Below are 16881 nucleotides of genomic sequence, written 5' to 3' on the forward strand. Positions count from 1 at the left end.
AGCGTAACGTCATTAGCATGTTACAGCTACGTTACGTTACAGCTAGGTAATAAGTTACAACAGCTAAGTTAGCCACTTCTTATTAGTTATAATAAGTTATTGTGGGCCAAGAGACTAACAGATGCTGCCGTCAGCTTTCATCACAACGATCGATTCCACATTGTGACTGAAAACTAAACCTGTGGTGAGCCTCGGACCAGCTGTGTCCCAGCTGTTGTCTGAGTAGCACCAGACCGTGACACAAACGTGCCCGTAAACCGCAATCTCTTGTTTATGACAGATAAGACACACAAATACACACATCGTAAAGCCTATATGATAATCCATCATATTGATTTAGCAAAGGCTTCGTTGAAAACAAATGGACAAGACCGGGAGGAGGGTTAGCAAAACAGTTGAGTGGTGACCGGGCGAGAGGTTGTTATGGAGAAATAAATCCGGACAGGCCATTTTTTACTGTACAGTAACATCACTTTGCTCCATAAATTCAGACAATGGTTGGTACAGTTGACCTCAGGAGCATCCTGACTACTCCTCCACTTTTTTACTGTGTCATTTTCGAGAAATTAAGCCTCAAACTTGCCTTTTTTTTCCTAAGAATAAAAGGGTATAGGATTATATTCCTGATTGTCACAGTAAAAACATAATTAACAAACCTCCATGTCCCAGCTAAACATGTTGGAAACATATCACATCTTTCAAAGGAAAAATGTAGATGTGTGAGTACAAAGTGAATATAGACATCAGATCGACATAGTCTGAGATTATTGATGAAGATTGTGTTTTTTAGGGGGTGGGGGTCTGAAAACCAAAATATATTTATTGTATACATGATTTAAAGACCACAAACAAATCAGTAGAGACACAAATAACATAAGACATATTTAGCCCTATTCTTCAAACATACACACAAAGTGTATCATACTTTAGCAAATTGTCTTTTTTTTTAAGTGGCAGGCTGATTTGTTTTTTTCAATAACTCTGCTATAACCACATGAAAGGATATTAGAAAATTAGCATTCATACATGAAATTCACAAGGCCAGTTACAGCTCCTCAGATTCAGTGTCGCCTCCAGAAAAGGAATCAGTAATTTTAACAAAATGTTGGTGATAGAGTGTTATGGCATTTTCATTTCCTTTTTTCTTAGTTACATTGGGTTTCTTTTATGGTACTTTTTAGTATGTTTGACCATTTGACTTCAAACCTCTTCAGCTGCAACAACACTGACAGATTGGTGCCTTGAAAGAATTGTGCAACCCTACATGAAAATAAAATGAACATGCACGTTTATAAAAATTGTTTTTTGCAACTTAAATCACAATGCAGGGCCTTGTACTTTTTCAAGTTTTGACCTCAGGGACCAAACGTCATTAATCTTGACCGAACATAAAAATGCAAGCCCATGTCAAATCATCAACAATGACAATGAAGCCAACTTGTTATCCATGCAAAAACAGGGCCTTGTGTGTACACAACACTTATCTCCCAAACTCCATCAGTTGACCTCTCTACTCTCCCAATATGCAAACAGCATAACTTAATGTCAAAAGATGTCGCATTCATCAATACTTGAGGTAGCTTCAGTTTTCCAAACTGCAGTTAAAATAGTGTTGAAAGGAGAAATGGCCTGCAGTTTCTGACTTACGTATGCACATCAAAACATAATCTCAATGCAGGACAAACTGGAGGCTGATGCTCCTCAATTCACGTCTAGAATCTGTTGTCCCATCAGTCTACTTTCACAAGGACAACACAGAGATGAGACAGCTGACTCCAAAACAACAGTATGGAAGCATCTCCCAGTTACTGCCACCCACTGCCAAACCTGAAAACCCACAAGCAGAGCAGCTCGGAAGTACACCATATGGAATGATCACTGGCCCACTTGTTCAGAAAGTGGGGAAAGAAATAAAATGTATGTAATCAAGACACATCAAGAGATTATCATTACACAACCACACGCCAACAACTACTGGCTAATGAGGCACTAGAGTGGTGTGAATATAGAACTGAATATTAGTCTGTTGCCTATGGCAGAAAAATCCGGAATAATTTTTCTCCATTTGTAGCAGTCAAAGAAGCAAATAACATTAATGAGATACAGACTCCCTTAAATTCTGACAGTTCTGACTGTATAGTTTGCATTAAGTACAGCAAATGTGAAACATAAGTTCAGACTTTGAAGTATTGCTCCAAGCCCGCAACATGTATTTAATATCCACCTTGATACGTCTTTACAGAAAAAGAAAAGAAAATTTACATTTCCTTGGGTGTCAATTCTTTAAAAAAGAAAATACAAAAACATTGCAGAACTCTTCAGCAAAAGTACCTAAAAGGCAGAGAAAATAGATTTTTTTTTCCCCCTGAAGAGCAAGACTCAATGCTTAGACAAAAAAAAAAAAAAATAGCAAAGTAAATTCGAACGTGGGTGTCTATTAATGTAGGTTTAGATAGTGCTTCCATTTCAATAAACATTTTCATTCCACTGACTTTTAACCCTGAGCAAAAGTCTTGCAGAGCCCCGAATTCAACGCCGCTGGATGAAGGCAAAATACTAAATACTAAGCTTTCACTGGAGAGTAAACAAGATGCACTGACAAACCAGGAGCAGAACATGAGGTGGGGAGGACTTAGCAGTGGCCACCCGTGTGCTGCTGGAAAACCTCTATATTTGCTGACGTATGTGTGTCTTTTGATTTTTAAGTGGACCATCGGCCCATCTTGCCCTGCAACCTTGAGGTTGATGTGATCATTCTCTGTCTGTAGTCCCTCCTTTTGCTTTTCTTCTGACATCTCGGCTGGTTTTCGTGTCACATTTTGCACAATAATCGTTTGATTGCGGGTTGTTGAGGCTTTCTAACCCCTTTCTCTTCCACTGACCGAAGGTGGTGTTTTACTGCTGGCAAATATCACAATTCCAGTCACCAGCGTTTGCCTGCTGAAGTGTTGCAGAGTCCATGTTAAAGCACTCCACATGGAACCACCAGCAACAGGTGTCACACTGAATCTGTAAAAGGCATGCAAGTTAATTTTTAATCATGATGGACATAAGATAATCATGATATTCAAAGTAATATTTTTTATTTCATAGTTTCATCTTTCAAAGACATGATAAAGATATGTTTGTCATCTTGCTCGACATATGGTGATAGCTTCACTGCTGGTATTTAGGTTGATGTTTTTCAGAATTAATAAAGCGTGCAGGGCAGGTGCAGCCTGCTATTTTCAGACCACCTGTACACGTTTCGGTTTGGGTCTGTTCACACCTGTTTATTACCTGTAGCCTATCTGTCTCCACGTGCTTTTTTTTTGCTATTTAAAAAGCCAAATGTGTCTGAAGTTTCAAATTTCTGAGTAAGGAACAGCCAAAAGTTACATCCAAACCAAGAATATAACAGTTGCAGGAAAGAGAAAGATACCTCATAGCCCTGGTTTATGATTGAAGAGTCCTCAGGACATGGTCCTCCCTTGGTGAGCAGCATTTGGATGTTTCTGAAATGCTTGTCGACATTTTCTCCACTGTGGGAACTGGAGAATACCATGTTGGTACTGATGACAAGTTCATCCAGTTCCCTCATCGTTGATGCTTGTGTCATCAGTCCAAAAACATGCATCGCAAAGTTGTAATGTTTTGGAGGCACACACAAAGCCCCTTTGCATTTTTCATGACATGACTTAGGCATCTGTGGAGGATGGGAAGACTGGTGGACTCTTCCTTTGCCTGTCCACTCACAATCAGGAAATACCTGCTGAGGAGTTCCTGCAGATTCACTCCACAGAAATTTACTGAAAGTGACTGTAGGAGGACCACTGATCCATCACAAATCAACATAACCGGCCTGGTTTTGGCTTTTGGGCCATGTTGTTTGATTAGTTCTGTGACCACTGACCCCAAGAAATAAGAAACAGAAGTTGTAGTGTGGTCACTGGTTACATATGTGGCCACAGGAAGTAGAGATGTACCGATCAGGATTTTTGGGGCCGATCACCAATCACCGATCACCGAAAGCAGTATCTGCCGATCCCGATATTGCCGATCATCGATCACAGCGTCAAATCCATAAATTCTTCTATATTGTTGTCTTGTGTTACTTTCATATATTTAATTAATGATTCTTCTTACACAACATTGACATTGTATTATTAAGTATAAAAATTAGGAGATGAGAAAGTATCATGAATTGACCACCATTTTATTGCAGGCTGAGGCAAGGTGCAATATTTCACACTCTAGAAACTCTCTTAGAGACAACTTGGACTCTTACATAGAGAGAGCTTACATAGAGTAACTATAGCTTACTAGCTTAAGCTTTCTTGTGGCAATAATTATGTGTCTGTACAACAACGACACACAACATGTGCAGTGCACCAACACAGACAACAGTAAACAATTCACTCTTTTAGAGTCGATAAAAGTTGTAAACTATAAACCTTAGTTTTCCTGTGGAAAAAGCAAATCAATCTTAAAATAAAAAATGGATTACCGTATTTTTCGGACTTTAAGGCGCACCGGACTATAAGGCACAATATCAATGAACGTGTCTATTTTCATACATAAGGCGCACCGGATTATAAGACGCATTAAGCGAAACAAAACGTGTCAGATAAATCGAACTTTATTCAACTCATTAACAATAACTCTCAACATTGTTCAATTGTAACGCATAAAATACAAAACAATACACTCACTTTTTCAGTTAATTCCTCATCCACAAATCCCTCAAATTCTTCATCTTCAGTGTCTGAGTGTAACAGCTGGGCGATTTCTCTCGTCATTATCCGAGTCAGTCTCGTTGCTGTTACCGGTACTTGGCTGTTGTTCAGTTATGATTCCGGCCTTCATGAAAGCTCAGACGACACTTGAGACTGATACCTTAGCCCAGGCATCCACGATCCATTGGCAGATAGTGGCGTAACTCGCCCGGCGTTGCCTCCCTGTCTTGGTGAATGTGTGTTGCCGGAATGACGGCAAGCACCAAATTAGTTTGCTTCACTTGGGTTTTGACAGTATCGGTGAGATGGGCGCGCATGGAGTCGTAGATCAATAGGGACGGAGATTTGTGGAACAAGCCACCCGGTCTCTTGACGTAAACTTCTCTCAGCCACTCACTCATCTTCTCCTCGTCCATCCAGCCCTTTGGGTTAGCCTTGATGATGACACCGGCCGGAAACTTTTCTTTTGGCAAAGTCTTTCTCTTGAAAATGACTGTAACCCACATGGTTACGAAGCCCATATATGTCATTTGAATGTAGCTCCCGTGTCCTGCCACTAGGTGACGAATCAGCCCTGCGTTCACGTTCACTGTCGTTGAGCACGCTCTGCTCACGCCCATACACAGAGCCACACTCATTGCCGATACACCGATCCCAGAACAACACACCCGCTAATGAGCTGCCGGATCTAGGTATGAAAGTGATGAAAAACTCATGAATTCACAATTATTCTTAGCACAGTGTGCTCATAAACCTTTCGTTTATCAGGAGAGAGTCTGTGAATGTTGTGGAAAAGAGAGAGGAGCCGCTACGACCGTGTTAAGCCCTTGTTCGGACTCCGGTAAGCTAAGAGCTACATGCTAAGATGCTAAAATACTAGGCCTTGGTATTAGCCTGTTGTTATTAGCTCGTGTGAAGATATTGCTTACTGAAACACTTCAATAAAACCAGTCGGAGTTATAATCCAATGTTTCTATCCACTTTGGTATTGTTATATCATTGTGTTATGTGAGAAAAACAACTTTAAAAAGATCGGTAGCGGCCGCGCTAATGCTAATCGCGGTTAGCTTCGCTATGCTAGCTCAGGTAGCCTGCCAAGCAGGCAGTATAGCTGCTAATAGTGTAGCCGGCCAAGCTAGTGGGCCACCACCATGTTGAATGAGAGAAATACATGGGATATAATGATAAGTTGCAAGAATGTTATGCTACTGTACTGTTTTGTGTACAAATTGTGAATTATTTCATTGTGGTTATTTAGTTACTCATGATAACTAAAAAAGAGTGAATTAATTAAATTCATTTATGGTTTAAAAGGTTAAAAAGAGATAAATATATTGAAGTTAAAAGATAAGTATTCATTTAAAAAGCTGTTTAAAAATATGAATACTGCTTAAAAAGACAATTAAGTCTATTTATGTTAAAAATATGAGTTCATAAGGAATAGTTGCGTTAAAATAACTCTACTATGAGTGTGTACACTATCATTTATAATGATTTAAACAGTGTATGTACTGAATTTGATTATAAATATTCAGAGTATTAGAGAAGAAGTAGTAGAAGGTCAATATGAACATGGTATTAATGGAATGTGTTTTCTACACCATTTGTGTAGACTGGTTTTTATATTCTACCGGATCAGGGATTGATCAGCAAGAATTCTGAACCTTCCGGTTCAGTGGCGAGCCAGGCGGTCGACCGAAAGGAGAACGGGATCCACTCCGAAGATAGACTTCTACTCATTGCACTCTGATACAGATAAGATCGTTCACCACAAAATCTACCCGGGTAGTAGAAGAACTGACAGACACACATACACCAAACACAGAACTGAACTTTATTCTTCTGATAAAGAAGGAAAAGGACAATTTATTTTGAACTTTGTTTTATTTTTTTATTTTTATTAAAGAGCTCTATTTTGTTTTTGGGGGTTTTTCTATTCCACGTGCAGTGAAATAGTATGGTGTTTTTTATGCAATAAATGATCGCTGTTCAACTTCTACATCGAGTCCAACTTTTTGAACCTAGAGGATGTGGTTTCTTTCTAACATTGAGGTTAAAGGTGCTACATGACCATGGGTGGTAGTTTCTGGCCATTAGCCTGGCAACCGAGAACTACAGTGAAGGATGACTTCTCGTTCCCTGTGGTGCGTACAGACACCGTACTGGTCCCTGTTCTCTCGACAGTGTGGTTCACAGGGATGTCAAAGGTGAGTGGCACCTCGTCCATGTTGGTGATGTGTTCTGGCCGGATCTTCTTTTCAGTGATCTTGTTCTTGCAGTAGGTGTGGAAAATGGCAATCTTTTCTTCGTAATCCTTTGGCAGTTGCTGCGAGATGGTAGTTCTTGTGCAGATGGAGAGATTACTCCTTTTCATAAAACGAAAGCACCATGAAGGACCTCCTCGAAAGTCGTTGATCTCCATGTCACGTGCTAGGGCTGTTGCCTTGAGTCGAATAGAGACTGTAGAGACACTTCTACCTGCTGCTCTCTGTTCAATAACCCACTGTTCAATTTTGTCCTCCAACTGTGGCCATCTCGCTTTGTTCCCGTGGAAACTCTTTTTGGTCTTCTTTACTTGGCGCAGGTCATCTTCTTGCTTCCTCCACTTCTGTACCATTGATTCATTAATGTTGAATTCTCTCGCAGCTGCTCTATTCCCATGTTCTAATGCGTGACTGATAGCCTTGAGCTTGAAATCCGCTTCGTAAGCATGTCTCTTAACAGGTGCCATTTTGGGGTCCTTATACACACATCGTAATATTAATATGTTGAAACACAGTTGCGTACAGGGCCTGTTTTTGCTATGGGCAATGTGGGCAACCGCCCAGGGCGCAATCTCTGTGAGGGCGCACGAGCGCCCTCAAAAAATAAATAAATAAATAAATAAATTTTAAAAATCGCTTATTTCCATGTCAAGTTAGTGGAGTGGGCGCTGGGGCGCCCTCATTGTCACGTCAACTTGCTGCTGAGAGTCATACAGGTAGTGTGTGTCAGAAGAGGCAAGGGGGAGGGGGGCGGGCGGGGGATCAACCTGCGACTGCAGAGGTTGGATGTGCATGCATCTACATGAATTTGTTTACATCACGTGACTCCGGTTGTTTGACGGTTAGTCAAGGTAGTGATGGCGAGTCTTCATGTTCGTCATGGACCATAGTAAAAGACCAAAGGAGCCATCAGGTGCCCAGTTTAGGAAAAGAAGAAAAGAAGAAGAGGAGAAACGGGCAAAAGATAAAGGTATGCAGATTTCTATGAGTGACGTGAGTGACAGTAGCCTATAGGCTATTTATTAGCCTCTTGTTAATATGTTGCTACTTCGCCACAGAAGACAACTGTATTTGGTTTGTAGTTTTGCTGAACTAGCAACTATTAGAATTGAGGCATCATGTCATGCAACTAATTTCACCCATAGGCAACCAGGCTAGTTTGTGTTTGCAACACAACAAGTGCAAATTCACACAGAGTCCTGACTGTTGAATTTTTAATGCTATACGCTATATGCTAACTTAAATAACTTTTAATATACATTGACATGGCATTTTGTAAGCTACATGTGATATAGCTTTTTGAATAATTTGTAGTGTGTTATGCTTAGTTAATAGGATGTTAACAAATGTTAATAAAATGTGCATTATGGTCATTTGAATTGGGTAACTGATGCATGTGTGATGTAAATGTGATCTAACCTACATATTGTATCTTAATTGTAAATTCAGGGGCACTTCTGAAATATTTTGGAGCTGGAGCACCCACTGGCCAAAATGAGGAGTCTACTTCCACAGCAGCCACAGACATGGTCCTGGAGTCTGATGAGGAGCCATCGACCTCTGCAGCCACACAGGCCTCTTCAGGGATGGTCCTGGAGCCATCTACCTCCTCAGCAAAATGTTCTTTGCAGGACTCCTCAGGTGTGTGTGTGTGGGGGGGGGGGGGTTACTTTTGTAAACGCTATAAATGCTGGTTATAACATGTATACTAATGACAATACCATTTTCTCTTTATTAGAAATGCCTCAACCAGAAATCCCACCAAATCCTGTGCCTGAGGATGAGCCTCTGTCTACCGACCCTGCTAATTGGCCTTCAGTCACTGACAGAATTCGGACACAGCTGGTTTGCAGAGGACCAAGTGAGGTACCGGCTGACTTTGTTTTCCCCAGGAATGAGTTGGATGGAAGAAGTTGCCATCGCCAGTATTTCAAGAAGACATTGGTTAATGGTGAAAAGATTCCCAGAAGCTGGTTAGTCTATTCAGAGAAAAACAACAGCCTTTCCTGCTTCTGCTGCAAATTGTTTTCTAAGAGGACAATTAACTTAACAAGCTCAGGCCTGACAGACTGGAAACATGCAAGTTCTTTGCTCACCTCTCACGACAACAGTCCAGAACACCTCAACTCCATGAAAGTATGGAAAGAACTGGCAGTCAGGATAAAAAAGGGGGAAACAATTGATAACCAGGAGATTGCACTTCTAGAGGCTGAGAAGATGAGATGGAGAGCAGTGTTGACACGTTTGACTGCGATCGTGCAGTCTCTGGCAGTGAGAAATTTGGCACTAAGGGGGCGTACAGAAACATTGTTCGCGCCATCTAATGGCAATTTCCTCAAAGAGGTTGAACTGATGGCACAATTTGACCCAGTAATGAAAGAGCACCTTAACCGTGTCCAAAAAAGTGCCTCTGGTCACACCAGCATTTTTGAAATGGTGAGTGACATCAAGCAGGCAAAATATTTCTCAATTATTCTTGATTGCACACCAGACATCAGCCACACTGAACAGCTGTCAGTTGTAATTCATGTGGTGTCACTGACAGAGGAGAAGCCCTGCATAAAGGAACATTTCATGGGGTTTTTGGAGGCAGAGGAATCAACAGGTGTGCATTTGGCATCCCTGATTCTAAAGAGACTAGAGGAGCTCAAAGTTTCTTTTGAGGACTGCAGAGGACAGGCTTACGACAATGGGGCAAACATGAAGGGGAAAAACAAGGGTGTTCAAGCCAGGCTTCTACAAATGAATCCAAGAGCTCTTTTTGTCCCATGTGGGGCTCATACCCTGAATTTGGTTGTGGCCGATGCTTCTAAGGCTTCCCCTGATGCCATGAATTATTTTGGCATCTTACACAAGCTGTTCACCCTGTTTTCAGCCGCCTAGGGTAGAGGCCCAGTCCTTGTCGGAGGAGGTGGGATCCTACTGCTTCAGCATCTGTACAGTGGTGTGGTATGACATCTTGAGCCAGACACACCATGTGAGCAAGTTGATGCAGTCTCCAAGCATGCAAGTTGATGTAGCAGTCAGTCTTCTCAATAGGATTGAGAAAGATCTTCAAAGCTACAGGGCAACAGGCTTTGTGACAGCACGGATGTCAGCCAAGGATATTTGTGAAGAAATGAATGTTGAGGCTGTTCTGCAACAGAAGAGACTGAGGTCCACAAAGCCTCACTTCTCCTATGAGGCATCTGATGAGCCTTTAAGTGATGCTCTGAAGAAGCTGGAGGTCACATTTTTCAATGTTGTTGTTGATGCTGCAGCTTCAGCTGTTCAGGAAAGATTTTCCACATTGCAGAATGTGAGAGAGAAGTTTGGAGTGCTCTCTAATTTCATAAACCTCCCAGACAAAGAGCTGCAAAAGAATGTGAGACCCTGCAAACTACACTGCACTTTAAGGAACACTCAGACGTGGATGGCAGAGAGCTTGTGCAGGAGCTGAAGAACTTCCCTGACCTCCCATTGAGCTGCTGACTTTCATCCATGAGAAAGAGCTCGCAGAAATCTACCCCAATCTGTGGACTGCACTCAGAATTGGTTTGACCCTTCCAGTGACAGTAGCTGAAGCAGAGAGGAGTTTTTCCAAGCTGAAGCTTATTAAAACGTACTTGAGGTCCACTATGTCACAGGAGCGTCTCTCTGGACTTGCCATCATCAGCATCAATCATACAGTTGCACAACAGATTTCGTATGATGATGTAATTGATGATTTTGCATCAAAGAAGGCTAGAAAAGTAAAGTTTTAGATTGCACTTTACACCTGTTGTTAATGTTAATGCCAGTTGTAAACAGGGTGAAAGACCCAGTTTGAAAAATCTGCTACAGTCTGAGCACTGTTTTTTTTTCTTTAGCTTCCTTCAGGGTTTTGTCAAGCATGGATATTAGAATCTGGGATGAAGGATTTGTGAAATTTACATTGTTTTTTTTATACTGTATTTCATTTATTTATCTTATACTTTATTTTATTTTTCTTATAATTATCTAGTATTTTTCTTTGTTGTTGTTACGTTTTTGTATTTAAGATTTTATATTTATCTTATTTTTTATTTTATTTATCTTATATTTATCTAGTATTTTTCTTTGTTCGTGTTACCTTTTTGTATTTAAGATTTTATATTTAATAAAATAATACAAACACAAATATATATATATATATATTGTTTTTGGGGGGTGGGGGGTCAAGGGATGGCTCACCCAGGGCGTAAATCTAGCCAGGACCGCCCCTGGTTGCGTAGCCTATTACTCCGTGCGGCTCCTGACTACGGCAGCCGTAATGCGTAATTTTGACAGATTTTCACAACCAGAATTAATATATAAGGCGCACCGGACTATAAGGCGCACTGTCGATTTTTGAGTAAAATAAAATGATTTTAAGTGCGCCTTATAGTCCGAAAAATACGGTATGTGCACAACACACAACATATGCACCAACAATAAACATTTCATTCTCTCTAGAGGCTCTTTCTTAGAGACACCATTTGGAGTTTATTTGAAAGCTTTAGCGATGGCATCCGCCATGTGTGACCCAGGAAACTCTTGTGAGTGAAGCACAACTCTCTTCAGCTCGAACTTTTCATCAATAAACTGTGCAGTTAGACTCAGCATCGATATGGGACTCACACTAGAACTCCAAATGTCACTCGTGAAGCCGATTGACATGATCTTGTCGTCCTTCATAAGGCTTTGGATGTGACTGTATATAGTTTGGTATAGCTCCGGCAGGCATTCATCAGTGAAATATTTACTACTAGGCAGCGTGTACCGTGGATCCAAACAGTTAACGAGGCGTTTGAACCCGATGTCTTCTACAACAGAAAGCTGCTGATGATCAAGGCATATGAATTCCAATACCTTTTTATTTAGTTCTTTTTTTTTCTTGCTGTCGTTGCTGTAGGGTTGCTGTCATTTATATGTCTCTGTTACAGTCAGCTGAGTTAGTGGTGTCTGGGTTGCTGCACGCTCCTTTTCTTTCTCTGCCTTAGCAGCAGCCAACTTTGAAAACTCAGTATACTCCTCGATGTGAGAAACTTTCAAATGTCTTATCAGGTTTGTTGTGTTGAAATTCTTTTGTAGCATTCCTCCTCGAGGTATCTCCTTTGCACACACCTTGCAAACTGCAAATTTGTTGTCCTTTTCGGACACATTGTAAAGGGTTTCCGGTACATGAATTGAAAATAATAATTGAAAATAGGATCTTGCAGTATCACAAGGCCAAAACAACAAACACAACAACAACAAATTAAAGTTATATTTCAAACCGGCGACGCTATTTTCAGTGTTGATGCTTTTTTTTCTCTCCCCCTCCCTCCTCGCCTGCCCGCCTTTCAATGTAGAGACTGCCACGCCCCCTTAGGAGACCTGGGTCTGAGAAGTGGGAATGCATGCAGTCAATGCACTGTCTCTATATTGAAACGTCATCTGATCGGCCTACTTTGATCTATTTTGAGAACTCCGATCAAAACCGATAGAGGCATTATCGGCCGATTGCGATCGGTTGCCAATCGATCTGTGCATCTCTAACAGGGAGAGGGGAAGATCCTTTAGCTGGGTGTCGAAAACAACAACTTCATATATATAGAAGGGTGCTGTTTGGCCTTTTGCCTTCACTACAATGCTGCCCATCGCATCAAAATAAACAATGTCTTCTTTGCATCTGTCAAACAAAACATTGAGTGTTTTGACAGAATACAGCATTACACTTTTTGGGTGTAGACTGACTTTCTGTAGCACCCTGTCTTTGGGTCTTCCTCCTCTTCTTCCAACATCCTCTGTAGGCCTATGATCTAATTTTTATGCCGCCTTCTTTTCATTTTCTGGCTCCATGACAAAGTTTTCATCACACCAGTTGCAGGGACCTGGTCCTGGACCAGGGCTTTTAGCGATGACTCCTCTTGGACAACTATATCCACCTCTACCGGGCAGTCATCTAAGAGGCAGTAGCCTGAACACACAAAGACTGGACCACTTCTAGTTGAGCCGATGGAGTTTACCCTGTGTCCCTTGAATGCGAAACTACAAAGCCTTTTGCCATAACTGATGTCCAGTTGAGCATTTTGAAATGGTGAAGATGTTGCTTCTTCCGAAGCTTGGTCCAGTCTTGGTTGTCAATAAAAAAGAAACAAGGCGGCCGTGGAAGTGAATGTTTAAAGTACTCGTCTTCTTCTGATGTGTTTCCTGCATCAGAAGAGACTGGTCCAATCTGCAAATAACAATGACACACAATTAAAATCTAATAGTTATTTTGGAATATGGATTACAATTCACTTTGAATGTATAATCAGGGTTTCCTCCAGGATTTTTTTAAACTGTGGGGAAGGTCTGCCCGGGTGGAAGAGGGGGGGTGACGATGAATTGAAAATAATAATTGAAAATAGGATCTTGCAGTATCACTAGGCCAAAACAACAAACACAACAACAACAAATTAAATTTATATTTCAAAGTTAAATAATTAAACTAGTCTATACTGAATACAGTCAAATAAACATCTCTTCCTGCATAGAATCTATAACATTAAGGTCGTTAACCTAGCTTAGCAGGCCCGTAGCCAGCCTTGTGGATGGGGGGATCTTTTTTCCCAAAAAGTGGGCTTCAAGACCTGTGATGTGACCATTTTTAGCCACTATAGGCATAATTTCTCTTCTAATGTGGCAGTGGATGAGCTGGTACTCATCACATTTGGTACAGATGATTATTTTTAGATTCATTTTTAAATTCCAAACACAGCCTATTACAACAAATTTTCACCATGTAATTAATTTTTATAAATTGTGTGTATAAAATTATTATTATTATTTTACCACGTTTACACACGTTTGTTTTCACTCTGGTCCAAATGCAGCACCACTGACAGAGTGTCATGTTTCCATGACAACTGACCGGGAAATGATGTGCGGTACGTCATGTTTACGTGACTCTCGATTGTAAAAATGAGTTTCTAAAGTAAACTTTAACTAAACTTTAACAACAGAGACACACGTACACAGGTTATTTGTAACGCTGCTCATTAGGTTTATAAACGGACCACTCTAGTTCGACTGTAGCCGAGCTAACGGCACTAACTGAGCTAACTAGTGAACAGCTGCTCAATGGCTTTTTTGATGTCTCTGATCCCCCTTACCTACGGGCCAGCTTAGGTACCTTTCTTTCACCCTTTCCTCTCCCTCCACGTCGGACTGTTGTCTCTACTCTCTTCGTCTTTTGCGCTGCAGCCAGACAGGCAGGTGGTGACTCCGGTGTTGGTTTTTCAAAATAAGGGTATTTGCAGCGTAGCGCCACATTTCATGAAAAACACCATGTTTTGTGCCAAAATTCACATTTGTGTGAAACCATTACCTTTTTATGTCTGAGACCAACTTGTTTGGTGTAAATAAAGGCAATTTTAATGCCCCCCCTTCACACACACACACACACACACACACACACTCACACACAGACACACACACACACTCACACAGACACAGCTTGATAGATTTCCTTTGTCGTCTTATTTTGAAAACCGGAAGTTATCTCGCTCGGTATTAAACTAGCGCTGATTTTCTCAGTGGACTCATTCGCTGTAAGTTCCATGACACGGGCGCACTCAAAATGTTGGTGCGGATGGCTTGACTCCGCGAAGACGAACGACGGCTCACTTGACCGCAGTCAAATACTGGGCTGAAACATGATAGCAATGCTAGCTTGTTGTTAGCTTACAAAGCTAACATAGAGGCTAACATCTCCGTCGAACAAATAAACAAGTGTTGACAATACTGGAGAGACAGAAATTGTCTCGACTCTGTCTAATAACACAGAAAAAAACTAACGCCAGTTTTCACAGTCATAAGCCAGCATCGGCATGAAAGTTATCTGTGTCACAACATCCACATTAAAGACAAAAGATTACCTGCTCAACAGAAACTCTGCTCAACAGAAAACTGCTGTATCAGCATCGCTTTTCAGGTCCAGATCTTCACGGAGCTTTCGCCACCGTTCAAATGATGACCCGATGTTTACTCTGGTTTGAGACCTCTTTGTTTCACATCTCCGCTTTGTGTCTGTCTTTTCAGTGACAGACTTTCGCTTTCTTTCAGCCTTTGCCGGTGGGGCAAGCAGAGGCCGCTTGCTGTTGCTCTGCTTTCCCTCCATACCTGAACTGCTCAGGGCAAAACAAATCTCTTGTCCGCTTGTAGTTTCAAATGCGGAAGTGGGTTAGGACGAGGCGTGACCAGGAGCAGGAGAGTGAGCGAGGGGAATGGATGACAAATTGACCAATTGACCAAACCACCATCTAAATAATGTTAATAATAATGACCAATCTATTTCTGTTTTGAACACCGACTATAAAATATCAATGTCACAGCCTTCCTTACTATTCTAGTATTGCTCTAATTCCATCAGCTCACACCTGCCATTAAAATGCGTCTCAAGTGACCACTTGTGATCAGATCTCACAATAAACACGTACATCACTCAGACAGACATGTTTTTTACACAAAGAAAGAAATTCTTGTATAACGTTTGCCAAATTTACAAGAAGGTCCAAATAATTATTTTTATTAATTTGTCATAGACAGCGTTTCACTAACTTCATAAAGTTTCTCCTGACACAACGACTCACAAAACTGAGTGATTTTTAAGGGAGTCTTGGGATTTTCTACATGAGCGACAAAGCAGCGTCCCATATTGGTTACTGTTTACTGTATTTGTAAAATTCTGCTTGTTTACCGTCAATAAAATGTTGTCTTCTTTCATAAATTTAGTGTAAATTGTGAAATCCGTTGAAACAATGTGTTCAAACAGCTCATGAATGTTTGCAGGTAAGATGCACTTTAGACACAGAAGCAGACAAGCTGGTACAGCGATGCTGCAACAAACCAACACTTTTTACAATGAAAGAAACAATTTCATGTTTTGCATTTCATGCCCAATTTACCTAAAGGCTTGAATGGAACTTTTCCATAGCCATTTTGCAAACTTTTTTAAGTTTCTGCTAACCCAACTCACATGAGCCACATGGTTCTGTAATCCATTCTGCCTGTTGTTGTTGTTGACGTCAGTTGAGTAGGCCTTCAGTGTGGCCCAGGATGCATGCGCATACACTGCTCAGAGAATATGGTAACGTGTCTGAATGTGGTCTGAGTGATCAGATCTTCAATACGTCCCCAATGCATCTCGGGGGCATTCACAACTGTACTTAGAGCTGTCCACTTGTGGTCAATCACTCAGGACGGATGGTTATACCAGGACTGAACAGGGCCACTCTATGTCTGCTCGTTATACGCAAGTGTAGCAGTTAAGACTTGAAGCTCTAACTTGTGTTGTGCTCACATCACACGAGGCACCATTATGTAGTGCTTCACGCAACAGTGATCGGGAGTTTTGGGTTAAATTTGGCTATCAATAATAATTATTGATTATCAGGGATAATTGTTAATTATGATTAATAATAAGATCCAATTTACATTAGATTACCTCCGGGCACCACCCTTGAAGAAGGGAAAAGATAGCCAATTCACCAAATCAGTCTCAGAAAAGGTACTAAACTGTTTGTAACTCTGATTAATAATTAATTTAATAATTACAACCAATATTACCATAACAGCTAGTAATGGTTGAAGGATTTTGGAGTTCTTGACAGAGTAGAGGTTGGCAACATTCACTCTTGTACAATATTAAATAGGCAGCTTGAAGGTTCAAAGTCTATTATTTACACAAAGATGAAAACACACTAACTAACATGTACTATATACAGGTGTGTGTGTGTGTGTGTGTGTGTGTGTGTGACGTGATGCCAGGTTATAGAAGATGGTTAGTTGCATGCAAAGGTCCTGAGTCTGTGATAAGCATCATTCAACTAACGTCGACTTAGCCGTCTAGGAAAGCAAACTACCAATAACCTGACCTGACATCACAGTAACACTCAAAC

The 16881-nt window shown here is 41.0% G+C and overlaps 1 protein-coding gene across 1 annotated transcript in view; it reads left to right on the forward strand.

Moving 5' to 3' along the window:
• The window catches only part of LOC311254972 (uncharacterized protein), a 29744-nt gene that overhangs the window by 133 nt on the left and 12730 nt on the right, over positions 1-16881 (forward strand). The window lies entirely within an intron of this gene.

The sequence above is a fragment of the Pagrus pagrus genome, assembly GCF_965226575.1.
Source record: "Pagrus pagrus genome assembly, chromosome: 3".
Classification (NCBI taxonomy): Eukaryota; Metazoa; Chordata; class Actinopteri; order Spariformes; family Sparidae; genus Pagrus; species Pagrus pagrus.